Below are 22,365 nucleotides of genomic sequence, written 5' to 3' on the forward strand. Positions count from 1 at the left end.
TATCTGTCTTTGCCATTCTCAGAAATTAAGGTTGCTCCAGGGCTGTTTTCAGCTGGTAAAAATTAGGGTGGCCACATTGTATTCTTCAGCTTCCCCCTTTCTTACTGGTTGAGTGTGGGGTTGTGTCTTAGGCTGTTCTGGCTGCTGTAACAAAAATATCATAGACTGGGTAGCTTGAACTGCGAACATTTATTTCTCACAATTTTGGAGGATGGGAAGTCCAAGATCAAGGCACTTGCAGATTCAGTGTCTGATGAGGACCAACTTCCTGGTTCATAGACTGCTGTCTTCTCACTGTTACTTTCACTTCTCCCATGCTCTTTCTTAGCTATGTGTGAGATGCATGTGTAGTAAACAGGTTCTCATTTCAATAGGAAGTCAAACCTGAAAAGGCACAGAGGACCCATTTTTCTTTTCCTAACTTTTCCCAGATGCATCAAAATCAATACCTCTCTTTCTAGGACAGCAGGCACCATGCTTTCAGTCAGGAGTGGCTACAGCTGACTAACTTCCTCTGGATTTGGTAGTGGGAGAAGAACTCAAGGCTCTGTTTCTGCCAGACACTTGGTGTACCAGCCGGTTTTGCCCTGGCCCAGGGGGCAGCCTGCATGATGCTTCTGAGGCCTGCTTCAAATAGCAGATTAGTGAAGGTGGTTCTGTTAATGGTTTGATTGTTTTTTCTCACCCAGTTCATGGAATTGAAGTCAAGATTTTGCAAGTTCATTTTCATGAAGTCGAACTACTTTTTATAAATGAATTTTCTCAGTTCGGTTGCATCTTGTTCCAAACCAATTGGAAATCTTTAAATCAAAGCATTCAATGAATGGAGTGTCAAGAAAATTTCAGTGGTTGAAGCTTTTCAAGACCTGAAATTATTGACAACAATATGTGCAGACAAGAAGACATTCAAGTGTATTTCTATACATTATACATTAAACAATGCAAACTCAAATGGTGTGCTAGATTTCCATTTGAAGCTATAATTTATGCTATGGAAAAACTCTTGTGGGAAGAATCTATTGGTAGAGCTCCTATTTTTAACTTGTAAATCAAGTTGTATTCTATATACTGGACTAAAATGAAATTGAGAGGGTCCATGATTCCATAGCATCTAGGCTTAGCAAAATATTCAAAAGGATCATAAATAAAATTAAGTGTTTTTGAAAAGTTTTGAAATATTTGTAAAAATATTTGCCTAAGAACAGTACTCTGAAGAGAGGCAAAAAATCAGTACCTGTGAAATTATTGGGGCTGAAATATTGATATATTTCAATAAAAACGTAGCATTGATCAGAGCCTTTGGTATGGACTGAATTTTGTAACCCTCCCCCCTCCCCTCTGCCCCAATTTGTGTTTGAAGCCCTATTCTCCAGTGTATTTGGAGATGGGGCCTATAGGGAAGTAGTTAAGGTTAAATGAGGTCATAAGGGTGGGACCCTGATCCAATAGTATTAATGTCCTTAGAGGAAGAGACACCAGGGAGCTCTCTCTCTCTCTCTCTCTCTCTCTCTGCGTCCCCCTGACCCCACTTCCCTACAAGCCAGCAAAAGAACTCTCATCAGAAGTTGAATCAGCCAGCACTTTGATCTTGGACTTCCCAGAGATAAAAAAATTTCTGTTGTGTAAGCCACCTTGTCTGTGGTATTTTGGTATTGTAGCCTGAGCAGACTAAGACAGCCTTCATTTAGCAGAATTTACTGTGAGCTTGGCAGGTAACACAGTGAATATAAAGAGATTTTCTCCTTAGAAGAGTACAAAGTTTCACATATTTTAATCATGTAATTTTGAAAAAAGATCTCAGGCATTTTATGAAAACAAAAAAAATTATGAGATAATGTTGAAAAATATTATGGTATAAAAAGACTAAGATATATAAATAAGTACCAAGGAAAATTGTTTGCTTGTTATTTTTTAACATGCAGATAATAAACTTTAATATATACGGATTTATTCTATGTTAATTTTTTTTAGATGTTATTTTTTAAAAATAGTTTTGACCAGAACTACTTTATAGTTCTACCAATAAGTTAAAATCAATATGTTGGTTAATTTTAAAATATTTTGAAATATTATTTCATTTTATTTTTCTTTACCACCTTTTCTCACTCTCATAATTGTCCCAGGTTGGACGAAAAATTATATGATCATCCTTTGCAAGGATAAAATATTCAGTCTGGAAAAGGCATTTTCATGGAAGTTTGTAGCTGTTGTCCCTTAATTAGTTTAAATTGGGTTGATAAATGTAAAGTGAGCTCCTCATATCCACCTGAGGCAAAGACAGTGTCATGTGATATGCAAATCTCTGGATGTCCGGGAAGACAATTCTTAGTATCCCTTGAAGTAGGTGGCAACATATGGCTGAATTCTAGCCAATGGTTACAGGCAGAAGTGATATATTCCATATCCAGGATTGGCCCCTAAAATGTCTTGCATCATACTCCAATATTCTTTCTTTCCTATTCTACCAGATGAATGGGAATAATCCAATGGAGGACTTGAAGGCACTAAAAGATGGTGGAGCCAACTGACAGGTGGACCCAGGCCCCTGAATGACTGGAGGCAGACCACCCCTGCAGACTTGCATTGAACTATGACATGAGCAGTAAATAACCATATTTTGTGTTAAGCTATTGTAATGTGGGGCTTCAGGGTTGCTTACCTTCATTAATGTTCCATCCAACTTCCTCCCAGGAAAACTGACCTCAGGATCAGTTTCTCTAGCTGATTGGCTTTCCTCCTGCTTAGTTCCTAAGTGATGTGGTAGCACCTTGGTTTGAAAGATTTCCTAGGACTGAAGAATGTGCTCACCATCAAATCAATTGACTTTGAAAATAATTTATATCTTTAAGGTATATGTAGGAGTAGCTATTAGTCCTTTGGGCTAATCTTATATTATGTCCTTAAAATAAAAATACATTAAATAGGTGAGTAATATTCATAATACCTATCATATACTGATATGTAAAGCATATGTTGATAGGCAAAACACTGTGCTAACTACATATATAAGCACGATCTTTATAGCAATCCTTTAAGGTAGATAATTTATTATCCCCATTTTACAGATGGGGACACTGAGACTTAAAGAACTTAGACAACTTGCCAGAGGTCACAGATGTGGAAATGGTGGAGTGGGGATTTGCAGGCAGGTGTGCTGGACTCCAAAGCCTGGGCTCTTGATCATGAAATTAACCATAGTGGAGACATTCACTGTTAGTTCCTCAGCCTCTTAACTCTCACTATGATTCAAGATTCATGATGATGATGGTGATTGATTGACATTTCTGCACACTCACTGCTTGTCAGACCCTCTGGTCTGTGCTTTATGTACGATAGTTTATTAAGCATTCACAGCCATCATATGAGACAGACATCATTACTGTCTGTTATGTGTATACACACTGTATCTCGTAGCCACGGTAACACTCAATAAATAGAAATCAATCTGTCTTCTTACAGAAGGGAAAACTGCAGCTTAGAGAGACTAAGCAGCTATAGCACCTCATGAAGCATTCTTTCAAATAAAGTACCTTGGGCACCTGAAGTCTATCTGCTTCAGTTTGTACAGATTGCAACCCTCCTCTTCAAAGGAGAAAATGGGGAGAGAGGAGAAAATCATGTGGAACCCTATAAGTTAGAGCAAGCCCCAAATTAAAGAAGGATGAAGACATTTACATTTCCTAAGAGGGGTTTTATCCTCACCCCACCCTCAGCCCTCCCCCTCCCCCCCCAACCACCACACACATACCCCTTTTACCCCTTTGCATTGCTTTTGTAAATCAACAGCAGAGAACACAATTCCACTGAAATCGAGGTGGCAGGGTTTGGCTCATGGGACTGGTCACAGTGAGTCTTCACATTGACTCTGAGCCAGAAGGGAAAAAGCAGCAGACACGGGGATCAAGAGATTGTAGCTACATAGTCTGGCTCTGCCACCAGAAATGACGGAAAAGAAAAAAAGAAAAAAAAGAAGCAGAAAAACAAAACCCGAGACAGAAGGCAGGAGGAGACACAGGGCAGCTCCAGCTTTCAGCGAGCCGGCTCTGTTCCACTTCCTTTTGATTGTCCAGGAAAGCTAAGAAAAGTAAAAACAAGGCTGTGAGTGCGTGAAAGCAGCCCCGTGGAAACGTGTTAAACAATTGGCCTGTGGGTCAATTGTGAAGGGCGTTAATGTGCGAGACCCCGATAAAGAGATTTGCACGAATGGCCACAAAGCATTTCACATTTAAATACAGATCCAAGTTTGTTCTGCACAACAGTATAAATATAACTAAGGTGGGGTGGAGAATGAGATTTGGAAATCAGCCGATTTTAAGGAAGCCAACACAAACACTCCAACGAATGCAGGGTTTCGCACAGGCTTTTGTGCTCCTTACTAGTTGTTGGCATAAGCTCATAAAAACAGAAAAGTCCATGAGACGTAGTGGTTGAGATATTGTGTGCCCGGGTGGTAACAAAGTACACTGTTTATCTGAAAACAGCCTTCTTGTCATGTACACGGCCTTTCCTGGAAGGTGATGGTCATGTTTCATTTTGTTTCATGGTGGTTGTGACAGCCTAGAAAAGTGTACAACATCTCAGGAGGTTTTCTATCTCTTTTCAGTGGCTATCTCCTCATGAGATAGATCTGAGGGTAAAAGTCCCTAACCTTGAAGGCTTTTCAAATTGAGGTTTTAATAGAAAGGAATAGATTTTAGCCTCTTTAGCAAATTCATATTGCATGAAAGGATATTTTGTAATAGGCTAAGCAGGCCATATAAAATTAAGTAAAGCTGGATCTGGTGCCTAAAACTATTTGGCAGAAATCCCTGGAAAGCCACATTTGAACATTTTTAATATATATTATGAGGCAGAAAAGAATAATTATCTTCTATTGAAGTTCCCAAGTGAGAGAAATGTATTCGTAGAGCCTTTTCAAAGAAAACTGTCTGTATTGCAAAATTGTTGTGCTTGAGATTATGTCCGCCCTCCTTTGGTTTATGGCTTGTGGCTTGTGGAAAAGAAGCAAGCACGACTCAGACATTACTCCACTGTTTTGTGAGACTGCTACCTTGAGCAAGGTGTTTTGCCAAGGGCCTTGAAATACTTGGCTAAGAAGTTTCTAGAACAAAGACTCTTGAGCCCTATGGGTGTGATACCATGGATGGTTTGGGAACAAAAACTACCTTGAGTGACTATCTCTCTATTTTATTTCTAACCTGGGGCCTTGATTTAGAATTAATCACTCTCTCCTTCCTCTACTTCTTTCTCCAGAGAGGGTCACCTTTCACTGGAAGTGCTCATATGTGTCCAGAGCATTGCATTTCTGAGGTCATCCTCTGTTTTAGTTTAGATTGCTCAGATGCAGACCCTCAGAAAACAATTTTAGTCTAAGTAGATTATTTGGGAGCGGATCCCAGAAAGCACATTGAGGGAGTGGGGAAAGTGAGAGAGGAAAGGGAAGAAAGCCAATAAATGATTGTGAGGAACAGAACACCTCCATAGGGCCCACTCCTGCCAGGGACCCTCTGGGTCACTGTGTAAAACACAACTGAAAATTGTCCATTGGAGGATATAGCAGCTCAGGCCTGTCTCCACCAACTCTGACCCTCTTGTGTTGAGGGTTGCTCCTGAGTTGTTACCCTCCATCTGAGACTTTCTAGCTTGCCTTAGGTTGATAGGTCCCCAGCCAGAGAATGACCTTGGGCAGAGAGAGACGAGGAGAACTGGGTCCTTCTACATGGGAACTCTTTGCAGGCTCCCTTGGGGATGAGCCAACTGAATTTTGGTGAAAAACTTAAAGCATCACTCTAGCCATCAACTCTGACAGTTAAGGCAGGCTTCTTGCAAGGAAAAAATTCTTTGTTTTGATAAGTGTCCCACCGTGTTTTTTCCCCCCTTAATGTAAATCTTCCTAGTCTTTTACAGTAAATGGATATCTATGGCTTTTAATATCTTTAAATGCTAATAAAAGTAATAATTAATAAATGTAATAATAATGGAATTTATCATTTATTGTCTCCCCTCTGTCAAATGCATTAATTTATTTAATTCAGCCCTTATTTCATGACATATATAAAAATTAACTCAAATTAGAGTCTAGACCTAAACATAAAAGCTAAAAAGCTAAAACTTCTAGAAGAAGATATGGGGGGAAATCTTCATGACCTTGGGATATGCAAGTATTTCTTAGCTATGACTCAAAAGCACTACTTTTAAAAGGAAAAAAAAGATTAAATATTTGTGATCAAATTTAAAACCTCTGCTCTTCAAAAGATATTATTAAGAAAATGCATAGGCTAAGTTTATTCCTAGGTATTTTATTCTTTTTGATGTTATTTTTAAAAAATTAATTAATTAATTAATTATTTTATTTATTTGGCTGCACCGGGTCTTAGTTGCAGCATACGCGATCTTCGTTGTGGCATGGAGGATCTTTTAGTTGTGGCATGTGGGCTCTTAGTTACAACATGTGGGATCTAGTTCCCTGATCAGGAATCAAACCTGGGCCCCCTGCATTGGGAGCATGGAGTCTTAACCACTGGACCACCAGGGAAGTACCTTTTTGATGCTATTTTAAAAGGGATTGTTATCTTGCTTTCTCTTTCTGATAGTTCATTATTAGTATATAGAAAGGCAACAGATTTATGTGTATTAAACTTGTATCCTGCAACTTTACTGAATTCATTTATTAGTTCTAATTGTTTTTTGGTGGAGATTTTAGAGTTTTCTATATATACTATCATGTCATCTGCAAATAGTGACAGTTTTAATTCTTCCTTTCCAATTTGGATGCCTTTTATTTCTTTTTCTTGTCTGAATGCTATGGCTAGGACTTCTAATACTATGTTAAAGCAAGGAGGTGAAAGAGCTATACTCTGAAAACTCTAAAACATTGATGAAGGAAATTGAAGATAATACAAAGAAATGGAAAGATATCCCATGTTCATGAATTTAAAGAATTAATATTGTTAAAATGTCCACACTACACAAAGCAATCTACAGATTTAATGCAATCCCTATCAAAATACCCATGACAACTTTCACAGAACTAGAACAAATAATTCTAAAATTTATATGGAACCACAAAAGACCCTGAACAGCCAAAGCAATTTTGATGGAAAAAGAACAGGACTGGAGGCATTATGCTCCCTGACTTCAACCTATACTACAGAGCTACAGTAATCTAAGCAGTATGGTACTGACACAAAAACAGACACAGAGATCAATGGAACAGAATAGACAGCCCAGAAATAAAGCCACACATATATGGTCAATTAACCTATGAAAAGGAGGCAAAAAATATACAATGAGGAAAAGAGAGTCTCTTCAATAAATGGTGCTGGGAAAACTGGACAGCTACATGTAAATGAATGAAATCAGAACATTTTCTTACACTGTATACAAAAATAAACTCAAAATGGATTAAATGTAAGACCAGAAACCATAATTCCTAGAAGAAAACGCAGGCAGTACACTCTTTGACGTGAGTCATAGCAATATTTTTTGGAGTCCGTCTCCTCAGGCAAAGGGAAGTATTTGCAATAAATATGTCTGATGAAGGACTTTGGTCTAAAATACATAAATAACTAGTACAATTCAATTACAAGACAGACAAATCAATACAAAAATAAGCAAGACTTGAATAGGCACTTCAATATAGAGCTTATAAGAATGGGCAGTGTTATGGACTGAATGCTTGTGGTCTCAAAAATTCATATGTTGAAGTCCTAATGCCCAATGTGATGGTATTTGGAAATGCAGATTTGGGGAGGTAATAAGGTTAGTGAGGTCATGAGGGTAGGACCCTGGTCTGATGAGATTAGTGCCTTTATCAGAAGACATATCAGAGAATGTCTTCTCTCTCTCTGTCTCTCTCTCTGTCTCTCTCTCTCTCACTCTCCCACCACCCTGCCTTCCCCCAACCCCCACCCACCACACTGTAAGAACACAGTGAGAAGATGGCTGTCTGCAAGCCGAGAAGAGAGTCCTCACCAGAACCCAACTAGGCTGGCACCTTTATCTCAGACCTTCAGCCTCCAGAATGGTGAGAAATTAAGTTTTTGTTGTTTAAGTCATCCAATCCATGGTTTTGTTATGACAGCCTGAGCTGACTAATAAGCCACTAAGCCCACGAAAAGATGTTCAGCATTATTAGTCACGAAGGAAATATAAATTAAAAACATAATGAGTTCTTACTACATACCCACCAGAATGATAAATTTTAAAATATTGACAATACCAGCTGTTGTCAAGAATATGGAGCAACTGGATATCTCACATCTCATACACTGTTGGTGTGAGTGTAAAATTTGACAACCACTTAGGAAAACAGTTTAACCATTTCTTATAAAGTTAAACATCTATTCTATGAACCTGAAATTTGTCCACTGGATATTTCCACAAGAAAAATAAAAATTTGTGTCCACAAAAAGGTTTGTACATGCTCATGGTGGCTTTATTGGTAATAGTCAAACACTGGAAACAAGCCAGGAGGATGGATAAAGAAATTGTGGTACCTTTGTACAAAGGAATACAACTCAGTAAAAAAATAAAATAAACTTCTGACACATGCAAAAACATGGATGAATACTGAGCAAAATAAGCCAGACAAAAAATAGTATATCCTGTAGATTTCATTTAATTGAATTTCTAGAATAGGCACAATTAATCTACAGTGAAAGAAATCAGAGCAGTGTTTGCCTGAGCCAGGAGTAGACTGCACAGGGACACGAGGGAATTTTCCAGGTGATGGAAACGTTTTATAGCTTGCTTGGGTGGGTTGTTACACAGATGTATACATTTATCAAAATTCAAATTTACTTTAGACTTAAAAATGTGTGCATTTTATTTACCATATATAAATTACACTTCAATAAGTTTGATTAAACAACAACAAAAACAACAGAAGTCTGAACCATGGGTGTTTGTTATATTGTTCTTTGTATTTTTCTATATTTTTTAGAAGAATAAGTTTTCTCTCAAAAGGTGCCTGAATGGAGAATTCCTAGTCTACAGTCATGTACATTCCTTATTACTTATACTCCACCTCCCTTCCTGTTGCTTTAGGAAATTATCGTGTTTAAGGGAAGCTAATACACAATTCATTCTTCACAAAGAATTCTGGACAACTCTTTAAATCATCCATTGCCCTTGAATTTGGATGTATCAGAGACTTCTTTATTGTTTGGTTACATGGTGATTTTTGACTTGCAGGGTTCATGGATTGATGTAGTTGTAGGTTGTCTCAGAAGTTTTCCTAAGATGCATCTAAAAATGCAGGATATTTGTGTGTGTGTGTGTGTGCGCACTTTGGGATAGTTTCTTTCCCCCTTTCCTTGAAAAAGGATATTTGAAATGTTTAATTATGTCCTGGTATGAATTCTTGCTAATGCCACACCCAAGGGGAAACATGGCTGGGATTGACCATCTCCTCATCCAGCTAAAATTACAGGACTCAGGTTTTCTTCCATCAAAGATAGAACACGGGAGCTTCTTTCTCTTGCATTCATCAATCTCAGACTTCCAGATAAACTCATTTTGTTTCTTGGTACAAAGTTCTCAACCCCCAGTGAGAAGTTCAAACTTTAATAGATCAAATTTGTAATGAAAGTTAGAAAACCTTAGTCATCTCATTCATTTTAGGGTAGCTGATAGTAGGAATTGTTTCACCTTCTGGATAAGAACCTTACCTGTCCTGTTCACTGCAGTATCCCTAGCATCTAGAACCATGTTTAATAAACACGAATTTTAGCAATAAGGAAATAGGTGCTCAGGAAGATTTAAGTGAATTGCTTAAATTCACCCAGTTAATGATCCAGCAATTCCACTTCTGGGTATATACCGAGAGAATTAGAAAGAGTCTCAAAGAGATATATGTACACTCATGATAATAGCAGCATTATTCACAAAAGCCAAAGGTGTTTATCATAATAGCAACCCGAGTGTCCATCAGTGGAAGAATGTACAAACAAAATGTGGTATATATACACAAAGCAATATTATTCAGCCTTAAAAAGGAAGGAAATTCTGACACATGCTACAACATCAATGGAACTTGAGGATATCATGCTAAGTAAAATAAGGCAATCTTAAAAGGTTAGACGTTACATGATTCCACTTATATAAGATACCTAGAGTAGTCAGACTCAGACAGAGGGAAAGTAGAATGGTGGTTGCCAGGGGCTGGAGGAAGGGAGGAATGGGAAGTTGTAGTTTAATGGGTGTAGAGTTTTAGTTTTGTAAGATGAAAAGAGTTCTGGGTATGGATGGTGGTGATGTTTGCACAACATTGTGAACATAATTAAAACTACTGAATTACAGACTCACAGACATAGAAGACAAACTTATGGTTACCAGAGGGGAAGCAGGTGGGAGGGGTAAATGAGGAGTTTGGGATTAACAGATGCACACTACTATATATAAAATGGATAACCAACAAGGACCTACTGTATAGCACAGGGAACTATATTTAATATCTTGTAAAAAACCATAATGGAAAAGAATTTAAAAAAAGAATATAGATATATACGTATATATGTATAACTGAATCACTCTGCCGTACACCTGAAACTAACACAATATTGTAAATCAACTATACTTCAACAATAAAAAAAAGGTACTACTGAATTGTACACTTAAAATGGTTAAGATGGTAAATTTTGTTGTATGTATCTTACCACAGATGAAAAAAAGTCACACAGCTAGCACATGGCAGACTGATAGACCCTAAACCCAGGTTTCATTGATTCCAAGTTCAAAATGGTTTTCTTTATAGCCATCTGACATTTTGGATACTGTTAGGTAGGTTTCTCCCTGGCTGATGTGATACAGAGGAAAAGCATGAATTTGATCACTTAATACCATGACTTCAGCGATGTTGGGATAGCGCTGCTACTCATCAAAAGGAGCTCTCCTAATTTGCTTGATGTTGCCTTACATTTCACTATTTCAGTAATTCTCAGTCTCAGTCTCAGGTAGCACACTGGAGTCACCAGGGGAGATTTAAAAAACATTGATGCCTGGCCTCTGCCCCCCAGGTATTCTGATGTTATCAGACGAGGGTGTGGCCTGGGCATCAGGATTCTAAAAGCTCCAGGTCCCCGTGCAGCTAAGGTTGAGAATGACTGCTGTTACCAGACGTGATGCCTTGATTCTTGATAGAACAGGGTCCCCCTGTGCGGCAGAATTCTGAACGTTTCTCAGATGCCAAGTACTTGAGCCAAAATGTAGGCTTGGGAAGCTTATCCTCAGCTCTGGAGGGAAGTTCATCAGATTCCTTCCTGAACTTGTGAGATGGAGGAGGAGTTAACATAATGTATGTTTAAAGCAGGGGCCCTGGAGTCAATGCTGGAATTGAAATCCTGGTTGCATCATCTGCTAGCTGTTCAACTTCAGCCTAAATACTTAACCTCTCTGAATCCCCAAATGAGCATGGCATGGTTCCTCACTCACAGAATTATTTGAGGAATGGGTGAGATAATTCCTCTAAAACACAATACCCAGCAAAGCCTGAAAATGTAATTAGTTTTACTACTGTCTGATGTATATTGCCCTGGGTTTCTGAAGGTCAAGAGTGGGAGGAAGAGATAATGGTGAGAAGAGGTGTGGTGTGTGTGTGTGTGTGTGTGTGTGTGTGTGTGTGTGTGTGTGTGTGTGTGTGTATGAAAATGGAGAAAATAGAGCAAGAGAGAATGGTCCAGCTACCAATAAAAGATGGGAACTGGGGACAGTTTTTTGACTTCCTGAACTTAACACCAGATGGAAACAGAAGCTTCATGAAGAGACTAGAGAGCAGAGAGTTCAAGCATCCTCCGAAGGGAGAGGGCTGCCAATCAGGGACAACAAGAACCTTGGCAGTAGAGATGGAGAGCATAAAAAAGAACGAGCCTTGGAATCAGCCAGGAGGAAAGAAACTTCAGAGAAAGACCCTGAAGGCCAACACTTAAAATATTTATTTTTTTATGCTGCTACATGAAAAGTTAAACTTGGAGGAAAAGCATGTTTGGGTGTATATTCTAAATCATTTCTGTAAAGGAGAAAGCTTATCTCTGAGCTGAGCTATAGAAAATGGAGCCTGCCTTGTGATGACTCCCAATTCACCACCACATCTAGATTTGAGGGTGGCCTGAGTCTCTTGAAGTACTGACCATGAGGTCTTGAGCTCTACCCTGGAGAGCTTGCAGGTCTGTTTACCATACTGCCCCCATCGCCAAAGTCATACCTCCTGCCTTGGGGTGGAAACACTGTCTTGACCCAGCTGTGGGGAGCTCAGCAGAGGGAGGCCTTTGCCCAAGAGAATGAGCTCAGATCCTCCAATAATGGTGCAGCTGGAGGTCTGGCAGGCACCCGTGAGGGTCACCGTGGATGGCTTTCGTCCTACAGAAGGGTGTGTGTTGTCTATGTACCTCGAGGTGGGTGCTGAGAATGTTCATAGCTCACTCCCCATTGTGTTCGTTCCATTTGCTAATTCTTTTGAGACTGAGTCAGAGGGAAGGGTTTTGGCTGTTTCTTTCTGTGCACAAAACATGGGCCTCCACTCTCACTAGTTGGAAGAGTCAGACCTTTTCTCCATCATCTGGCAAGTTTACAGATCTCTGCTGTAAGATTGGTGACCCCTTTGCCCAGCCCTCCACTCCCTCTGTGTCCTTGCTAGAAGGTGTCAGAGAGTATAGTACGTGGAAAACTCTAGGGATTTTTTCATTCTCTTTTCTCTCTGCTCAGCATACCACCCCACACAGGGGTAAGTAAGGCAGTTTGCCCCACCCCCTTTAATACTCACTTTGCACCCCTCCACCCCACCAACTTGGTGACTCCCATTGGTGTTAGCTCAGAGTAAAGGAAATCTCCAAGGAGTTCCCATAAGCCAAAGGCTGGGCCCCCTCTCTGGTGCCATTGGGTCGGCTAACCTACATTTTTTGAAGTTGTATTTTTTATTTTTTTGATATGACAGTTCAGGCTTGAAAACCAGTACATTTGGAAATATAAACTTGATGAAAACAAGCTATAATGAAAGTGAAAAAAAAAACATATCAGTTTACTGCCGATTGAAAATGAGGACCAGATGAGACTGGGGCTCTGGGCATTTAGTTCACTGGAGGAGGTCACTGCTTGGTGAAAACCAAGCGCAGCCTGCACTGGCTTCCCCTCAGCAATACCGTGTTTTGTTTGTGCCCTTCCCTAGTTTGTGGAGGGAAATAATGAGCCAACTTACTTGAAGTTCTTTCTGCCTTTCTATATCATGATGTGTTTCATGTTATTTCATTTCACTTTGAGAAAGGGATAGAAAAAGGGCATCAATGGCCAACCTGAGACTCCAGTTTGTCTCCTAAAAAGTGCTGAGGGCCAGAAAAGGGAAGGAGAGGTGTCAGTAGGCAGGTAGGATGCTCAGTGAAAGGGAAGAGAAGAAGCATAGGCTGCTCCAACCAAGACTATGAAATACTGGACCTTATGCAGTCCAATAAGGTGGAGAAAAGCATAATGGAATAGAAGTATAGAACAGTGCTACTCCAGGTGTGGTCCACGGGCGAAGCTTTTAGAGAAACCAATCAAAGCTATCTCATCAGACCTTCTGTGTTGGAATCTCTGTGATTCTTTTGCTCAGAGGTTGCACACTGGCTATCCAAAGACCACTTTTAACCAACAGACCTGTTTTGTTCAAGCTACAGAGTGTTGGTCTGCAATGTATATTTGAAAATTAAATTTATTGCCAACATTTACACATCTGGACGTAAAAGAGAAATCTAGACTTCCGACTTGTCATGACAAAACCAAATGTCTGGCATCGCTGGGCTCACACTCTTGCATGGCTAGAGGTTCTGGTCGTGAAATCCAACTTTGGGGTGTATATGTGCTGTGGATGGGAGTGCTCACCAACAAGAAATTCTCCGACACCAACTGAGTGTCCCACAATTTAACTCCATTCTGACACTGTCCACCTGGAGACAGCACCAGATCCCACAGGTGAAGGGCTCAGTCCTACAAGACTGCCCCTCCCCCTTCACTTCAGAGGCCGATCACAAGCCCAGGTCGTTGCTTATGTTTCCCATCAACCTGCTATAGATTGAGGCTTCAATGACCCCCTCCTCAGGTCTGATTAATTTGCTAGAGCAGCTGACAGAAATGAGAGAAACATTTTACTTACTGGATCACCTGTTGATGATGAAAGGGTATGACTCAGGAACAGCCAGATGGGAGAGATGCACAGGGCAAGGTGTGGGGAAAAGAGGAGGAGATTCCATGCTGTCTCCAGGTGTGCACCCTTTCCCTGATCTCCATGTTCACCAACCAGAAGCCCTGCCTTTGGGGTTTTTATAGAGGCTTCATTACCTCGTCATGATTGATAACTACTGGCCATTGGCAATTGATTCAACCTCCAGCCCTTCTCCCTTGTGCCCCACCTCTGGGACCCCTGGTTAAAAAAAAAAAAAAAAAAAAAGCCTGGTGCTCCATTTGGAGCTGGTGGGAGATTCAAGCCACGCGAGGCCCTATCTGCACATGGGCACCCTTACCCGGACCCACCCCCAACACAATGAAAACACCAGGTCAGTTTCAGATCAGCAGAGGTCGGGGCAGGGGGCTGCCCTGTTCTCCCTGCAAAGCCTCATGATATAAATAATAAATCTTTGTATTACCTCTTGGTGTATGGATGGCATCATTATTCTTGACATCTGAACCAAATTTTGGGTGGGGATCCATCCTGTTCCTATGGAGTAGCCACAATAATTGTGTCGGCAGGGCAGCTGCCATATCCTGGTGTTCAGGCAATGTTAATTCTGCACACCAATGCAATAAGGCATTATGATTATGATTATTAACTTTTAAGGATATTTTCAAACACACACGAATGTAGAGAAAACAGTACAGTGAATCCTTTGTGGTCATCACCTAGCAATAACAACCATTCTTTCTGCCTTTCTTGTTTTTTCTATCATCACTCCTTCTTTTGAGAAAGTTCTTAAGCAAATCCTAGCAAATTCACTTGTAAGCACTTCAGTAGGTGTCTCTAATAGATAAGGACTTATCTTTCTTTTTAAACATCAGCATAAAACCACTATCGAACAAAATTAGCATTGTTTTTTAACATCATAAAATACATAGTGTTCAGTTTTCCTCGATTGATTCAAAAATGTCTTTTACAATTGGTTTTTCAATCAAGATCCAAATGAAGTCCACTTACCTTTAATTTGTTACATGGCATGCAACACCATTTGATATTTTTCTTATTAATTTATCTTGTTAATTAGTTATTTAATCACCACTAGCCACACTTTATAACGCCATTAAAAGGGAAGCTACATGAATGCATGAGTTCTGTCAATTGCCAGTCTCCCAACCACTAGCATGGCATACATACTAGATTCTCAATAAATAGCTGCTGAATGAATTAAAGAATGAATGAGAGGACAAATATGGAAATTGCTCTGTCCACACATCCCTTCGTATATAGTTACAACCTCCTTTTGGGGGCCCACAGTCCACAGGACACATGGATTTCCTCCAGAAAAGGAGAAGAAAAAGAGTGAAAACTGAGGTATAAGTCATGAAATTATCCTGAGTCCTCAGAAGACTATACTGAATAGTAGTGTGCTATGATAAGATTGAATGATAAATGTAGAGAGATGACCTTTTTATTAAAAAGGTCAATTAGCTTTATTCTGAGGAATTTACCCAGTGAAATCAGCATAGTTTAGAAAGCAATTAAAAACGTATTTACTTCTTTAACCCTTTATTTTCCTATCATCTATGATAAGAATTCCAGATTCTTTTGAGCTGAAACTCAGTTGAATTCACACAGAATTATATAATAGGAATATTTTTCTCGATTGTCACAAATTCTATAGGAGTTAATTCAATCTTTAAATGAATGTTTGCTCTAAAATAGCAGGTAGTTTTAAAGCTAATCTGTAGGGACATGAAGAAATGTCCACAAGATCTCAAAGTCATGTACCCTGCCTTTATTACAGAAAGGGTATCCTTGCATTTTATGTTTTGTAAATTCAAGAAGAAAATCTCACAGAATTATTCTCATGAAACTGGGTGACTCTTGACATCTCCTTCCTTTAGGCTGATGCAGAATTGACACTGATCCAAGAGATTCAAATATTGGTCTAAAGGACAAAGGGGATACTTCAGACCTTGTAACTGGCTTGGGAACCAGTATATGGTCAGCCTATAATATTAGAAAGGATTGGAGAAAGAAAAGTGAAAAGACAAAGGATAATTTATTAGGAGCTCAGGAAAAAACTTGGAACAAACTCAGTTTCTCTCTCTCAATTATCAGAGATATTGAAATGCTAATGATGTTTAATATTGCATTAAAATATCTATGTACAAACACACATACATTCAAGACATTAAGTCGCTTTGGGAAATCCTGTACTTTTGCCCATTATTTTACCCAGATTATGCACGTGGCCCCTGAAAATAAAATATAAAAGTGGGTCAGGATACCAAAGTTGCCAAGACACACAGAGACTGCTATTTTAGATGATCTGAAAAATTCTGATGATCACACACATAGATCTGAGAGATCCAGAGGCACACAGCTGTGGCTGTAGAACCTCAGCTATATTTACATCTGTCTGTTAGCACCGTGGAACTTGGCTGAGGGAACTGCTCTGCAGATCTGAGAATTCTGTCTTTCCTTCCAAGCACCCTGGGCTGGGGTTTCCAGAGGATTAATGGAACCTAGGAGAAATCACTTTTTTCTCCTCCCAGACTTGGGGCAAAATGAGGGAAGGTTATTAACTTAAAGTTAGCTGTGGGGCCTTTCATATATTTTGTTTGTAACTCTGTGGCAGAGACAGTATTCATTCACCTTCCATGAGGAGAGTCACTGAAAATAGATGCTCAAGAAATTCCACATCCAAATAGGGTCATTGCTGAAATTGGTGGGGAAAGAAGACTCTGTATTTTTGCTGGCTAATACGGCATTTCTAGATGCTCATTAAGCTGTTAAAAAATGTGAAATGATGACTCATTGTGAACCTCTCCCAACCCCCCTCCCTGCTCCAATTTGCCTGCGGGTTGAAGGAATGTATACTGACTTGAGTTAAAGAAGAAACTTGTGGTTTCCATTATAGTCTGTAAACATCGATCGCTGAAAGCCTCAAGCGAGCTATCATCTCCCGCCACACACATGCTCTATATACAGTTCATCTTGGAAAGCAGATTGGGAGAGCACCGTGTTTACAGCTCCAGAGTAACCCAACCAATGGGGGCCTAGTCTGCCCAGGGGTCTCCAGACCGGCACTGTGCACAGCTAAGCGGAGGTCCCCTCTGATGTTTTCTAAGCTGAAGCATCAAGAGAGAAACCAAGGCCAATTCTCCTTAAAGCAAGTCCTTCCTGCTGCTTGTCGTGGCCCTTTGCCACCCCATCATCAACAAACTTTTTAAAAAAATTAATTATTTTAAGTTTTTTTTTTAAAAGAATCTTTTCATAGACAGAAGAAAAAAAAAAACCTCTTTGCTTTTCTTTTAGTTTTATTCCTGGGTCTTATCTTTAAAGTCATTTGAAAAGTTGGTTTATCTATCATTTCCAAGACTATTGGCAATGCTGTCATTTTGGATTCTAAATTAATTTAATTACATGGGGGTGTAATTAATTTAATTACATGGTATGCAAACCATCAAGTGAAAGATTCTATGATTCTGGTGGTGTGTACAGTAGTACAGTAAGTAAGTATGTAAGTCCCTTACATACGAACGAGTTCCATTCTGAGAGTGTGTTCATAAGTCCAATTTGTTTGTAAGTCCAACAAGTTAGCTTAGGTACACAATTGGCTCTATAGTACTGTACTGTAATAGGTTTATAATACTTTTCACACAAATAATACATAAAAAACCAACAAACACAAAATATAAAGAAAACATTTTAAATCTTACAGTACAGTACCTTGAAAAGTACAGTACCTTGAAAAGTACAGTAGTACAATACAACAGCTGGCGTACAGGGGCTGGCATCGAGTGAACAGGCAAGAAGAGTTACTGACTGGAGGAGGGAGAGGAGGTGGAGATGGTAGAGCTGAAGAATCATCAGCAATAGGAGATGGAGGGCAAGCTGCAATTTCACTCATGCCTGACATTGATGGCACAGGTTCTGGTTCCTTGCTGGATTCAATTCTATCTACCCTCTTGAAAAAACGATCCAGTGATGTCTGAGTAGTAGCTCTTTTATTCTTGTCATAGGTGACATCCTGGGTTTGAAATAAAAGATACTGTACTACTGTAATCTATACAGTACTGTAAAGTACACAAAAGCACAGCCACTTGTAGAGGATGCATGCACGTAATAATTTGAAAGTTCCCAACTTGAAGGTTCGTATGTAGGGGACTTACTGTAATAGGTTTAAAAAAGCACCTTGGAGAAACATTGCATAGGGTATCGGGACATTTGCTTGGCAACCTGACCATGGCTGATAAGAAGAGCTAAACAAGTGCCTGTTTCTTCTGGAAGGAAGACTCATGGGTGTGGTATGGGTGGGAAAATACAGGATGCAATATTGGGGTGGGGGGTGGTGTTGAATTTGCCTTCTGACTTTGACATATTGTGGCTTTGTGACCTAGGGCAATGCCTCTTAAAATGTGCCATGGGTACGAATCCCCTGGGGGTTTTGTTAAACTGTAGATTCAGACCCAGTAGTTGTGGGTGGGGCCTGAAACTCTGCCTCTCCTGCAGGCTCCCTGGGATGCCTGTGCTGCTCTTCCTCACACCAGCTGTGAGTAGCAGGGAACCAGCAAGTCTTGGAACCCTTGTAAGTCTTAGGAAAACAGGGTTTAGTATGATGCCAACCTTCCAGGATTGTTCTGGGGACTCAGCACTGGTAAGGGTGACTGGCCTGGGGAAGGCAGGTATTAGATCTTGACTTCAGAGTCCTGGAATATTAGTGGTGGAAGACATCTGAAAAGGGACCTAGTTTTAATCCCTCCTTTTACAGATGGAGGATGCAGGTACGTGGAAAGTAGTCACTCATCTTGGGCTCCGTAGGTCACTACACCAGTGTCTACTCTTTGAGTCTAAATGGAGATCTAGTGGACAGAAGTATCTGATTTGTACTTAGGGTGGGTGTGGCTTACATCTCTGGCATCATCTGACCTATTAAAATGAGTATTGTTGCAAATATTTCAGTTCTCTGTTCTCTCTCTCCTATTTACTGTTATTTTTTAAGAAATTAAGGAGGTCCCTTTACAGGCTATGCTAATATCTTCTATGTCAAAGGGAATGGGGCAAGGAATCTGTGATTTCATTCATGTCGAGCTAAAAAAGTGTTCGTTTTTCCCTGATGTCCAACTTCTCACCCACCCTAACTCCTCACTCTAACTCATCCTCTCCTCAGCTCTTGAGAATGCTAGACAAGCCTAGCTGTCATCTTTAATCAAATAACATAATCAATAAACACCATAAATTAGAGCTTTCTGCTCTGTCTGTGTGGCAGGAGTAGGGAAGTACTAATGATGTAATGAAAAGGCTAATTAAAAACTCATAAATCTCATAGTCTTTGAGTTTGGTAAGTGGCTAACAAGAAAAGCTTGATTCCATAGCTCGCTTACTAATACCTCAATGGTCCTTATTAGGAAGTAATTATCACTGTCTGCTTCTCTTTACTGAGACTGGTAACATAAGTTTGCTGAAAGACCCTCCACATGAATTGGCTTTCAAGAGGGCAATGCTTACTAGGTTTCCCAGGTTTTAGAGTGTTGTGTTTGCCATCACCCCTGTTGTTAGCTGGTGTCTGAGCCAGTGGTCTGTTAGTATGATGGTAATGATGTTGGAGTTTTCACCCCAGGCATGTTTGTAGCACTCAGCACAAAGAGACAGTTTATTCTCTGACCAAGGCTGCATTGCTTATGTCCATCTAATTCCTCTGACTATGAGGAGGACCAGGAGACATCTGATGATGGCAGGCTTGATGAACCCTAAAATCTCTGCCGAACAGAGGGAAGGTTCGAGCTCTAGGAAAGGTGGGTCAGTGACCTCATCTTAGTTTACAAGGGACAGCCCACAAGCAGTAAGTGAAGGAAAACAATGCACCAGGAAGGAGATTGCATAGGGAGACCTATGGGTTTAGGGCAAGCCATAGGATTGGTTGATGGAGACGGCTGTGGGCAGTAGGACCCCTGAGTGTGAATGGTAGCACCTTCACTTCCTGATTAGTGCTTCCGGAGGGCAATTACTAACTTTACTTGGCCTGCAGTCTCACCTGACCAATATAGATCTTAAAGTACAATCCCTCTCTTCTGGGGTCTGAGGATGTCTAGACCCCAAAAGTTCTATGCATGTGACTGCTGGTGAGTGATCAAAATTGAGTATGTAAGTCTGAATGTGGAAGCTCCATGGCTTTGTGGTAACAGTGGTTAGCAACCAGCAAGCTAGATGCAGTCAATTTCAAAAATGACCCCAGGTCTTCACTTTTCTTATTTATTATTTCCCTACCCCTTGAATCTGAGCTGGCTTTATGAGTTGCTTTGGCCAATAGTCTGCAGCAAAAGTGATAGTGTGACATTTCCAAGCCAAGAACTCAAGAAGCCTTGCACAATTCTACTTCTCTGAATTCCTGTGACCATGATGCGACCAAACCCCTGCTAGCCTGCTGGAGGACAAAATATGGAAGAGAGTTATCCCAGGTAAGGCCATCCTAGACCACATGTCCCAAGTGGATCCAGCAGTTTACAGGACAGGAGCATGAGCACGCCCAGCCAAGATCAGCCCAGCCCAGCCCCGATCAGAGGAACCCGCATACAGACAGACCTCAGAGACATTGCTGGTTCAGTTCCAGACCACTGCAATAAAGCAAATATTGCAATAAAGTGGGTCACAGGATTTTTTTGGTTTACCAGTGCATGTAAAAGTTACATTTACACTATACTGTAGTCTACTAAATGTGCAATAGCGTTATGTCTAATGTGCATACGTTAATTAAAGAAAACTATTGCTAAAAATGCTAACCATCATCTGAGCCTTTAGCTAGTTGTGATCTTTTTGCTGGTGGGAGGGTTTGAAATATTTTGATAGTTACCAAAATGTGACACAGAGACACAAAGTGAGCAAATGCTGTTCAAAAATGGCACAGATAGACTTGCTCGATGCAGGGTTGTCACAAACCTTCAATTTGTAAAAAACATAATATCTGTGAAGTGCAAGCCAAGTGCAATAAAAAGAGGTATGCCTGCGTTTGTGAACTAAATAATGTTTAATTTTTCTTTTGACATTTTTTAATGAAAAATTCAAACATACAGAAAAATTGAATGGAGTTTTCAGTGAACAGCCATTTACTCACCACCTAGTATTTTACTATATTTGTTTTATCATATATCTATCTATCTACCCATCCTTCTATTCACTCACCAATCTATATCCTTTTTTCATAGTGACTTTTGTTTTAAGCAGTGGCATTTTGAGATGGATTATTATATAAACATTATTTGTGGTAGAAAGTAAATGATACAGTGGAAGGCTTTAGGGAAATAAGCCGGGGTTTTGAGAAAAGTGGCTGATTTGGGGACTTTGCATGACAATGTTTTCTTACCAAAGGGGGCTGGTGAGATCTACTCTTCTAGGAAGATGTGTATTGACCAGAAGTTGTGAAATGGCTCAGAATTCATCAGGTAGCAGGGGACCCTGGTCAGACTATATCACTTTCCTATGTTCTGTGTCTCATGGCAATTAGCAATGCTCAGACTTTTACACTGGAAGAGTGGATATTTAGGAAGCAGCTGTCCATGGGGATGAGGAGGAGGAATGTCCCTTACACATTTCAATGGTTTCCAACTACTTTTCACACAGGCCATATGCTCATTTTGATATTAATCTCAACAGGAAAGCATCTTACAGATTTGGAAATCAAAGCTTGGAGAGACTTTTGACCTGCCCAATGCCACTCAGTTAGTCTAAGGCTGAGCTAAGACTCAAACGCAGGCACTGCCACTGTAACTTTCAATGCTCTTTCTACCATGGCTCAACTATCTGTTTTGTTATAAAATATTAGCAGAATGGCAAATGAAATTAAGAGTAAGAGGATAGAAGGAGAGAAAAGAAGCATTGGGTGATACATGATTGATTTATCCTGAACTTGTTCTCATCAGAAATATTTATTGCTCCTCCCTCCAAATACCTGGTGCTGTGCAAGGTGCATGCATGGTACCAAATCAGAGAAGACAGCCTCTGCCCTGAGAAACTTGCAGCCCAAGTTGGCATGATAGACACAGCAATGCCACTGGTATTGGCATCACAGACTCATGGCCCACTTCTGGTTTCAGCCCACGTGTGGGAGACAATTCCATGACCTCAAGACTCAACTCCAGCTGTCAGCATCTCACTTAGAGGGTGTGCTACGTGGCTTTCTCTGCTTTGCCCCCGAGGCTCCTGCCAAGCCATGGAAGCTGGAG

General features: G+C 40.2%; 1 long non-coding RNA gene across 1 annotated transcript in view; it reads right to left on the bottom strand.

Annotated features, from left to right (window-relative positions):
- LOC309644509 overlaps window positions 1–22,365 on the bottom strand; it is a 33,637-nt gene that overhangs the window by 3,950 nt on the left and 7,322 nt on the right. Inside the window, exon 2 of the long non-coding RNA XR_014254466.1 lies at window positions 14,613–14,753. This is a non-coding gene — a long non-coding RNA (uncharacterized lncRNA). The remainder of the gene's footprint in view (window positions 1–14,612; window positions 14,754–22,365) is intronic.

This window comes from Balaenoptera physalus (assembly GCF_965194825.1).
Source record: "Balaenoptera physalus genome assembly, chromosome: 16".
Lineage (NCBI taxonomy): Eukaryota > Metazoa > Chordata > Mammalia > Artiodactyla > Balaenopteridae > Balaenoptera > Balaenoptera physalus.